We start from the raw sequence: 11,246 nt of genomic DNA on the forward strand, positions 1-11,246 counted from the left end.
TAACCCGAGATCATCAGGTGGAACCGTCTCCGAGCTTCCAGGCACCGAGAATCCTCAGCAGCAAACCACTCCGAATCAAACGGAGGTTCAGCTCTCTGAGATTCGTCAGATGATGATGCAATTAGTAGACAAAGCTCAGGAAAATGAGTGTACAATGCATCAGTTAGCTGCTCGGCAGCAACGATTCGAAGAGATAACTAGATCTCTAAACGCAACAACCCAACCACCGCAACGTCAAACTCTGGGGGTCACTTTCCGAGATCGATTGACCGATCCCTCGTTCCCCCGAGGACGTTTAGACTTTTCTCCTAACAGCACTGTTCCGGAAGGACGGGGATCTGATTTCCAGACACCTCATACTGGGACAGCTCCCGCATTTAACCCACCCATCACCAGTGCTATGGGAAGTTACGTAGCGACAACCAGCTCCACACCCAGTCAGATTGCTGAACGGAGCACTCGCTTGCCTCCTCCGCCGCCTATTTTTAGGTCCAGAGCAGGAGTATCCTTCCCATCCGGGGACAGAACATCAGCTTCGGTTTATCAAACCAGAAGCTCAACCCCGAATGCGGACGAATATCAAAGGGCAGACACCGATAACCCAAGAGCCGGTGAGCGACTTAGACCACCAGCTGCATGGGAAGACGAGCCAACACGATTCCGTCAGGAACCTGCTCGTCAGATACCCAATAATGACCCAAATGTCCTTCCTCTAGAGGGACCTGACGCCATTTGCAGATATATGGAACGAACTCACGCAGCTCTCCAAAAGTTGAATGCTCAAGTTCATAAGGCAACGAGCTCAGCTCCCGAAATCGAGAGCTTTATTGAAGAAACCCGTGGGACTCCATTCACTGACAGAATTTCCAGCTCTTACATAAGAGATACCCGAAAAATCAGAATTCCCGAGTATGATGGGACCTCTGACCCAAAGGCCTATTTGAGGGCCTTCCGATTAGCTATCGTGAAAGCCCATTTTACGCAGGAAGAATGTGAAGCAGGTTACTGCATGACATTCGCCGAAAACCTGGTTGGAACAGCCCTTGAGAGGTTTTCTGGTCTTGAACCAGCCTCGATAAACAGTTTTGATCAGTTAACTAATGCCTTCATGAAGCAGTACTCGACCCATATCCTGAAGCAAGCCTCTGAAACCGACCTCTGGAAGGTCAGACAAGGAATGGGGGACTCGCTACGAGTCTACATCGAGAAATTCAGAGCAGTAAGAACTAAGCTCTCGAATCCCAACGACCAAGTCGCCATCGAGGCCCTTAGAAGAGGTCTGTGGTATAAATCGGATTCCTGGTCGGAGCTAACATTCAATACTCCTCCAACTATCGATGATGCTCTTCATAAAGCCACTAGATATATTACTTTGGAGGAAGAGACAGCTGCACTGGATAAACTCCACAAGAAACCTCAGAATTACTCAAAAGGTGAATCTTCAGAGGCAAAGGGACCTCATAAAAAGGGGAACCTCCGAAACAATCAAACTCAGGGGGAACATTCCTATGCAATCGAGGAGGATAAGGAAGAAAAACCTGTCGCCGCAGCAAACAAAACTCCCTGGTCAAAAGGCTTTGATAAGAACAAACATTGCTCCTATCATGATTTAGAAGGGCACTCAACTGAAGAATGTTGGGACCTCCAACGACAGCTGGCAGCTAAATTCCCAGCCGGAGAAATAAAGGGCGTGGACCTCAAAAAGCCACCACCCTATCAGAAAAGAGGTCCCAGAGATACCTCTCCAAAACGCGAAAGGTCACCGGAGAAGGAGACGGATTCGCCACCTCCAGCTCCCAAGAAGGGAGTCGATATGATTCTTGGAAAATTACCCTAAGGAAAAAGCCTACAAATCGAGGCTCTCTTGAGCAAACCGTCACCTCAATCGAGTCCCGACTCGAGGGTGGACTGTATCCTTGGAGGATCAGATATATGTCAAGACTCCGTCAATTCTATTAAGAATCACGTACGGAAGGCTGTGTCTAACACTGGACCTAAGCCTCCCAACCCCGAGTCCAATACTAAGATTTCTTTCTGGGAGAGCGAGACCTCAAACCTTGACAGACCTCACGATGATGCTCTGATCGTCACCCTGAACATCGCAGGATACGAGGTGCCTAAACTTATGATAAACACTGGAAGCTCTGTTGACCTTATTTTCAACAACACCCTGAAAGGGATGGAAATAGACGACTACGAAATTATTGGCCAAAAAGCTAATCTCGTCGGCTTTTCCGGAGAAACAGCTACCTCATTGGGAACTATCAAGCTCTCAATCATAGCTAGCGGAATAATGAAAATGACCAACTTAGTAGTCATCGACAGACCTTCCCTGTTCCATGCGATCCTAGGAAGACCCTGGATTCACAAGATGAAAGCAGTAGCCTCGACTTATCATCAATGTGTGAAATTCCCAACACTTGAAGGGATAACTACCGTACATGGTAGCCAGAAGATCTCCAGGATCTGTTACCTGGGAGGATTCGAAATCCTCAAAAAGTCCCCCCAATAGCAATTACAGATCCAGGAGGGTCGTGAAATGCAACAAAATATTCGAGGTCCCCCTAGAAACCTCACCGAAAAAGTTTGCATCGACGACTCAAATCCTGAAAAACAGGTGAGCATCGGATCTGAGCTACCTCTTGAGACAAAAAAGGAGCTCATTGACTTCCTGAAAAGCAATGTCAAAACCTTTGCATGGACCACCAATGACATGAAAGGTATAGATCCGAACGTCACCACCTATAAACTGAAAGTAGACCCCACTTTCAAACCGATCAAACAAAAGCGTCGCAAGCTGGACCTCGAAAAGGCTCAAGTTGTTAACGACGAAGTTGACCGACTTACGAAAGCTGGGTCCATTCGAGAGGTACACTACCCTGACTGGTTAGCTAACCCGGTAGTTGTAAAAAAGAAAAACGGGAAATGGAGAATCTGTGTAGACTTCACCGACCTAATCAAGGCTTGTCCTAAAGACAGCTTCCCGTTACCTCACATCGACCGCCTGGTTGAAGCAACAGCTGGCCATCGACTCCTATCCTTCATGGATGCCTTCTCAGGATACAACCAAATGATGATAGATCCTGAGGATCAAGAAAAAACTGCATTCATAACCGAACGAGGAACCTATTGTTACAAGGTTATGCCATTCGGGTTAAAGAACACAGGAGCTACCTATCAGAGGCTAGTAAATAAGATGTTTGCTGGACAACTCGGAAAAACCATGGAGGTCTATATTGATGATATGCTAGTCAAATCCTCAGCTGGAGAAGACCATATCTTCCACTTAAGGGAATGCTTCGATATCCTTAACAAGTACGATATGAAGCTCAATCCCACTAAATGTACCTTCGGGGTACCCTCAGGCGAGTTCCTAGGCTACCTTGTAACTGACAGAGGTATTGAAGCCAACCCGCATCAGATAGCAACATTCCTGGAAATTCCGTCACCTAAGACAACCAGAGAGGTACAAAGATTGACTGGACGAATCGCAGCGTTAAATCGATTCATATCCAGGTCAACCGATAAGTGCCTCCTATTCTATAAACTTCTAAAAATAATAAGAAGTTCTTATGGGATGAGAAATGTGAGGAAGCCTTCAAGCAATTGAAAGCTTACCTCTCCGAACCTCCGATCCTGTCCAAACTTGTAGTAGGAGAGCCACTGTATATGTACCTCGCCGTATCAATTGCTGCAGTTAGCGGCGTGCTGGTACGAGAGAAACAAAACGAACAGAGACCTGTCTATTACACTAGCAAGAGTCTGATAGACGCCGAAACTAGGTACCCTACAATGGAAAAATTAGCGCTAGCGGTCGTAACAGCCGCCAGGAAATTACGACCTACTTCCAATCGCACTCGATCATCGTAATGACTTTGCAACCATTACGAATGATATTGCACAGCCCCAGCCAGTCAGGGCGATTGGCTAAATGGGCCATAGAGCTCAGTGAATACGACATCGAATACAGACCTCGAGCAGCAGCAAAGGCTCAGGTCCTTGCCGATTTTATCATTGAGCTAGCATCCGAGCAATTAGACTCGGAAATGGAATCTCCAAAGTGGAGCCTGTATGTCGACGGAGCCTCATCAAAACAAGGCTCCGGTGTCGGGCTAAGGCTGACCTCTTCAGCTGGAGAAACCATCGAGCAGTCCTATAGGCTCGGATTCAACGCCTCAAACAACGAGGCTGAATATGAAGCACTAATCGCATGGTTGAAACTCGCCCTAAGCCTCGGAATCCGAGAGATAAACGCTTATAGTGATTCACAGCTAGTAGCTAGCCAGTTTCACGGAGAATACGAAACGAGGGACGAAAGAATGGGGGCATATCTCGAAGTCGTCCAGAACCTCACTAGGCAGTTCGACAAGTTAGCTAACAAGGATCCCACGAGGAGAGAACTCCTCAGCAGATGCGTTGGCTGCTTTAGCCTCCACATCAGACCCCCTCGTAAAACGGATCATACCCGTAGAAGGAATCGAAAAACTGAGCATCGACATAGCTACTAAAGCTGAGATAGACAGCAAGCCAAAAGAGCAAATCGAAGGTACCTGTCCTGAAACGGTAGCTACCCAAGTTCTCACAACATTCTGGTTCCCAAAAGCCAAAATACGTAGCCTTAAAAAGCATACCTCCGAGAACACGATCCAAAACACGGTGAACGACAACAAAAATGAAGGTATTCCCCAGAATTCAGACTCCCAGGAGCTAAATTCTATGAATACCTCTGGGGGCATCATCCAAACCTCAGACCCAATCGTCTGCAGAGTAAAAACTAGAAGTCGCCCAGCTCTAAAAAATTCATCTGGGGGCACCATCCAGACCCCGGAGAATAACGGGGAAAATGGAGATATTCCTCAGAATTCAGACTCCTTGGAATTCAGACCATCCGGAAGCTGCACAAAGAGGTTCGAGGCAACATCGAGGCCAAGACAAAGATCTATGAGAGAAAGGCAAACCAGAAGAGGACCAAGGTCGTTTTTGAGGAAGGAGACCTTGTTTGGGTTCACTTGAGGAAGGAACGGTTCCCAGACGAAAGGAAGTCCAAACTCATGCCCCGGATCGATGGACCATTTCCTATACTTAGGAAGATCAGTGACAATGCGTATCAACTTGATCTGCAAGGTAAATATGATATTTCTTCAAGTTTTAATGTTTCTGATCTTTCTCCTTTTCTTGCAGATGATCCAGATTTGTGGACAAATCCTTTTGAAGAGGAAGGGAATGATGCGACCCAGGACCCGGACCAGGACCAGCTCGACGATCAGGACGCTCAGAACAGACCAACCGAGGTTCACCCATCCGTCCAGGCCAAGCAGTCCAACCGAGCAGTGTATCGGATCAACCCGCGTTCATCCGGAAAGGAGCTAAGGCTGGATCCACGACCTGATGACCGATCTGACCGAACCACAGATGATCTTTCCCGTCCAACTCGTCAAGACAAAGCCAACAGACGAGCCAGACTTCACTTGGATCAGGCGGAGTCAGACCACGACCGCAACTTCTCACTTCTCACCTGTTTGGTCTGTACTGCACATCCCGATGATCGGACCAACGTTCTTACTTCTTCTTTTGACGCCATCATGGACTTCTCTTTGACCAAATTCTCTAAGGCAAGGATTCTTAGACTTTATGAAGATTTGGGTCGAGTAAATCTTCTTACGTTCAAGACGGTTCGATGATCACCCCCGCGGCCGCACCTCCGTACGTCCATCTCCTTACCGCGACGAACCAGATCATCCCGGATGCACTTAGACATCTTTCTAAATCTGGACCAGTCAACCTTTGAGTCCACACTTTGACTAGTCTTCCCTTGTTTTCCACACTTTGACTAGTCTTAGTCAAATTTATCTTTTCTATGCCTTGTTTTCTGCATTTTTCTTTATTTTTCTTTGACTCAAAACACTATATAATGTATTCCCTTTCATGGCAATGAGATAGACGAAATTGCTTCTTTATTTTGAGTCTTCTCTCTTTGTTCTTAGCATATAACTTTCCTGTTTCTTGGTGAGGTTATCACTTAGTGTTGGGGTCAAAATCGGTCAAGACGAAATCGATGTCCGAAAGTCTCGGAAAAACATGAAAGATGTTAAAGCAACCTCGAGAGACTAATTGGTAATCGAGAAACCTTGGAAAAATATTAAGTCAGAGATTAATCATCTCGAAATCAACGGCTAGAAACGTTTTCTACACGAGGAAAAACCTGCGGGAAACTAAAAAGAACGCAAAAACACGCACAAGCCGAAGGAACCGAGCAGCCGACTCCGGTCGTGGCCGTGGCCGCCGGGCGGCTAGCCCCGTGCTGGCCGTGGCCGCCGGCGGCAAGCGCCCATGCTGGCCGTGGTCGCCGGGCGGCTAGCCCCCGTGCTGGCCGTGGCCGCCGGCGGCTAGCGCCCGTGCTGGCCGTGGTTGCCGGGCGGCTAGCCCCGTGATGGCCGTAGCCGCCGGCCGCTAGCGCCCGTGCCGGCCGTGGTCGCCGGGCGGCTAGCCCCGTGCTGGCTCGGGTCGTCGGACGGCTAGTCTTCGTGCGTAAGTTCTAGGCCCCCGGATTGCCAGAAATCCGTGTTTTGCGACTCTCCGAGATCCCGCAAAAAACTCCTTTTCCTGCTCCAAGACTTCGGAGAACCCGTAAGACGTCAACGGACAGAAAGACTTCGTATAAAACGGTGATGGTTATCTTAAAACACCATTCGCCTCAGCAATGAATCAAAGATCTTCCAAAAGACTCGACATCCAAGTAGGAGCATTCTTTCAAAGAAATCGTAGAAAACAACGGAAGTCCGGAAGGCGGCCCGAAAGGGACCAAACCCGATCGGTCGGCCCATTTACGATTCTCTAAAAGATAGATGCGACGGTTTACAATTATCTTCACATAACAAGATAAATGTTAAACTTCCGAAAGTATAAATGTCAACTTTCCGAAAGAATAAATGTCAACTTTCCCGATAAACACGAAGGCCGACTAAAAATGGAAAAAAGCCCAGCTCGCGGCAGACTCAGTCCATCAAGAATAGACCGTCATATGGGAGTATATAAGTAAGGCTAGGAGTAGAGGAAGGGGGATCCGAAATCAGAAGAAAGAAACCACTCTAGAGCAACTTAGAACTTAGGCTTTTATTTCCTTTTTTAGCGAGCTCCGACTCGACTAGGTTAGATCTAGGCTTTGAGACTAGCGACGATCGACAGCTCTTGCGGCTGAGATCTCGACCTGTTGTACGAACGCTCTCCGCAAATTCGGAAATAAGATTCTTTCTTTTGCTCTCTTTATTTTACGCATTTATTCCCAAACTATACTCGTGATTAACTTTGTCGTGCGTGGCCCAGCAGATAGCTGGGATCCTCGGGGAAAACTAGGACAACTTAGTTTTCCTACGTTTAAACTTAACTAAAATCGACAGTGCGAATTTTGGTTCCCACAGTTTGGCGCTAGAAGGAGGGGGATACACGGATTTATCTTCTCGCAACTACGCACGCTCAGTTAAGCATGACTGCTAACGAAGACAAGCAAACGCACGACGGACCAGCCGCTGATGCCAACGCTGAGAAGACTCCTGCCGGAAACTTATCGACGGTCACTGCCGAGGCAAACACCGCGATGCTGGACCAAGTGAAGGAACTGTTCGCCACCGCCCAGAAACGGTCGGAAGAACAAGAGAAACTAATGGCTTCACTCGCTAAACAGGTCAATACCTTAACAGCGAAAAGCAAACTCCCGCGCGGATCCACCAAGGTGAGGCGTGTCAGGAGGCTCGACTTCGGAACTGCCGGAGACCAAGAAAAAGATGCCCCGATAAAATCCCCGGAACTCATCCCTGACGATACCACTCCGGCGGGGCAGAAGAAAACGACGGATAACCTCCCATCTCCCGCAAGGGAAAACGAAGGAGACGACGTCGAAAGAATCAATCTGGACATCAGCGATCAATCGGATCCGTCCGACGAAGACGCCGACATCCACCACAGAAGGACCCGAAGTCAGTCAGCTCGACTGGCAGCAGCCTTCGAAAAACCCATGACAGAAGAGGAAGAAGACCTCTACTGGTCAGAGCAAGAGAGGTTGGCTGAAGACCAGACTCGGGCCTATCGCAGCCAACGTAGACAAAGGAGCGCGAACGGCGCCAACGAGATCCATGATTTGCGCGAGTACATCGCAAAAACTGCAGCCGAGGTGAAAGCGGTAAAATCGCAGATTCACCACGCAACCAGCACTGCCCCCGAGATCGACCTGCTCCTCGAGGAATCGAGAAAGACTCCGTTCACCTCTCGAATCATGGACGCACGAGTCTCAGATCCCGGGAAAATAAAGCTTCCCACCTACGACGGAACCACAGATCAGAAGGCACATCTGCAGTCCTTCCAGATTGCGATGGAGAGGTCTAAACTTCCGGAGCGGGAAAAGGACGTCGGCTGCTGTCTCCTATTCGTCGAGAACCTCAGAGGTGCTGCGCTCGAGTGGTTCTCACACTTGAAAAGAAACTCCATCGGAAGTTTCCGCCAGCTTGCTTCAGCTTTTCTGAAGCAATTCTCCATGTTCATGGACAGGGAAACTTCCGACGTAGACCTTTGGAATCTAATTCAAAAGGAAGATGAACCGCTCCGCGACTACATAAGGAGGTTCAAACTCGTGATGTCCAGAGTAACAGGCCTCAGCGACAGAGTCGCCATCGACTCCCTGAGAAAAAACCTCTGGTACAAATCGAAATTCCGAAAGAGGATATCTTTGGAGTGGCCACGCACCATCCAGGACACTCTCCACAAGGCGACGGATTTCATCATCATGGAAGAAGAGATGAAAGTCCTAGCGTAAAAGCATGGACCGCAAAAGCGTCCGACAAGAAGAAAACCTCTCGTAACGACAAGTACGTCCATCACGAAGGGGAAGACGTCCAAGGCGAACATAACTACGCCGTCAATTCCGAACAAGGGAGGACCGCCGGAAACACTTGGACGCGGAACTCGTACAAGGACAATTCCAGCTGCGAGTTCCATCAGACGAGAGGTCACTCCACCGCCAACTGCAAAGTCCTCGGCGCTAGACTCATTACGAAGCTGCTTGCCGGTGAACTAGCAACGGTCAGGAGCGTGAAAGACCTGCTCTTAGATTCTGACCGTCCGCCGAATACCGACGGAGCGAATCCCGAGAATAACGCTCCTGGAACTCAATCGGGCGAAAAACGCGGACAGAGATAAGACGGCGAAGGAAACAACAACAACCGCCAAAGGATCAACATGATCATCGGAGGATCACATTTTTACCAGGACTCCGTTTCGTCGATCAAAGCCTACGGACGGAGGGCCGAAACAAGCCCCGGATGGTGTCCAGAGGACGACGTTCCCGATCACGCAATCGTCTTCGAGGAACAGGATACGGCCGGACTCGATAAACCCCACTACGATCCTCTGGTCATCGACTTGGTGATTTAGGATCTCGAAGTCGGCCGCATCCTCATCGACCCAGGAAACACGGTCAACATCATGTTCCGCGACACTCTGCAGAGGATGAACATACCCCTCAGAGAAGTCATCCCAGAACCGAGACCGTTGACTGGGTTCTCGGGAGTCACGTCCATGACCCTCGGAAAAATCAGACTCCCGGTCATGGCTAAGGAAGTCACGAAGATCGTCGAATTCGCGGTAGTGGATAACCCGGCTATCTATAACACCATAATGGGAACTCCTTGGATAAACGCCATGAAGGCAGTCCCGTCCACTTACCATCTTAGCGTCAAGTTTCCAACACCGACTGGAACAGCGGTAATCTGGGGAAGCCAAAAACAGTCGTGACTCTGCTTCCTGGCCGAACATAAATTGCGCAGCAATCGGAACGCCCCAGTAGCTAACCCGAAGCGAACTAAGAAGCATCTGAGTATCTCCGAGAACTCAGCAAAGAGCAGCTCGGATTTGTCCGAACAGGCCACAACTCAGGATAGCGGGAAAATCCTCGAGTCCATCGCCGAAAAAACGGATAACCTAACTCCCAACGCGACCACCGACTTGGCTGAAACAGTCAAGGCACTGGAAATCGTGGAGTAAAAGAAAACCACGATAGAAACAGAACTACGAGATGGCTTGATCCTCGCAAGAGGTACGTAGGCAGCTCGTCGCAACCCGACGAGTTCAGCTATCCCCCTCACCAAAAAGGGGGGGGGGAAGATGGAGACAAACATCCTTGTACTCCCGCAAAAATACTTTTCACATGTACTCTACATTATAAAGTCTTTAATTCAAATGCTTACTAAACGCATAAACATTACGGAAAACGAAAATTATATCTTTGAGGAACGCGAGACGTCGTTAGTTCCCACAATGTCTTGATTCTCCATTCTCCTCCAAACAGTCCATCCGCGACTCTAAAAAACTCTATCAAACAGTCTGTCCGCGACTCTACAATTTATTTCCATCGATTGGCCCCGACGAAAAAACATAGAAACGTTTCACTCAATCAAATTCATAATCTGGCTTCTAACGAAGTCCTCTTGCATCCGACAAGGATACCATAGCGCGCTATACAAAAAATCCAAATTTTGGTTAGCTCTTCGTAAAGGAAGTAGCTCGACTCGTATCCAAACGAATCATATAAGCCGATAAGCACTTCGCAGATTCTAAAACGGTACGAGTCAGGTCGAAATCGCAAACAGGCAAAACGAAAGCCGATTTGTCATCGCACAGCTTCAGTCCGAAAGTAGACCTAGGTCTTGCCCTAAACCCGGCCTTGCTGGTATCTAAGACATCTCATAGGCATAAGTATCCAGAATACGAGATTCCAAAATTTGCCTCTTATCGCTTATAAACCTAACGTTCGCTACAGAGTAACCTACGGATCAAGCGACAAAAAGAAGAGATTGAATACGGAGTGACTGCACGTATTTAAACCCTCTACACTTGACGAAAGTATAAATCAAAACGCAGAATTCATAAAAGCACTTATAGTAGGGATTTAAAAGCCACCAACGGCCAATCCCGAGAAACACAGTGTCACGCGACCTCTTAAGGGTCGCAACACATACGTACAAACAGCCACTCTTGTCCTATCACAAATTATAATCGAATGTGTAACAATCGGTTAGAGATATTCCAAACGAGGAGTCGGGCTGGTCGACTTCTTCACCCCCGTCACCTGCATTCAAACCCGCGCCTACATCCGCCGTATCTTCCGAGACTTGGATAGGATTCCACAACTCTCGAATTCTCCCTTCGATCGGAGGAACAAAGGATTCGGCGTTAGCGCATATTCTCATCGAGCCATT

Source organism: Raphanus sativus, chromosome 1, assembly GCF_000801105.2.
Source record: "Raphanus sativus cultivar WK10039 chromosome 1, ASM80110v3, whole genome shotgun sequence".
Taxonomy (NCBI): Eukaryota; Viridiplantae; Streptophyta; class Magnoliopsida; order Brassicales; family Brassicaceae; genus Raphanus; species Raphanus sativus.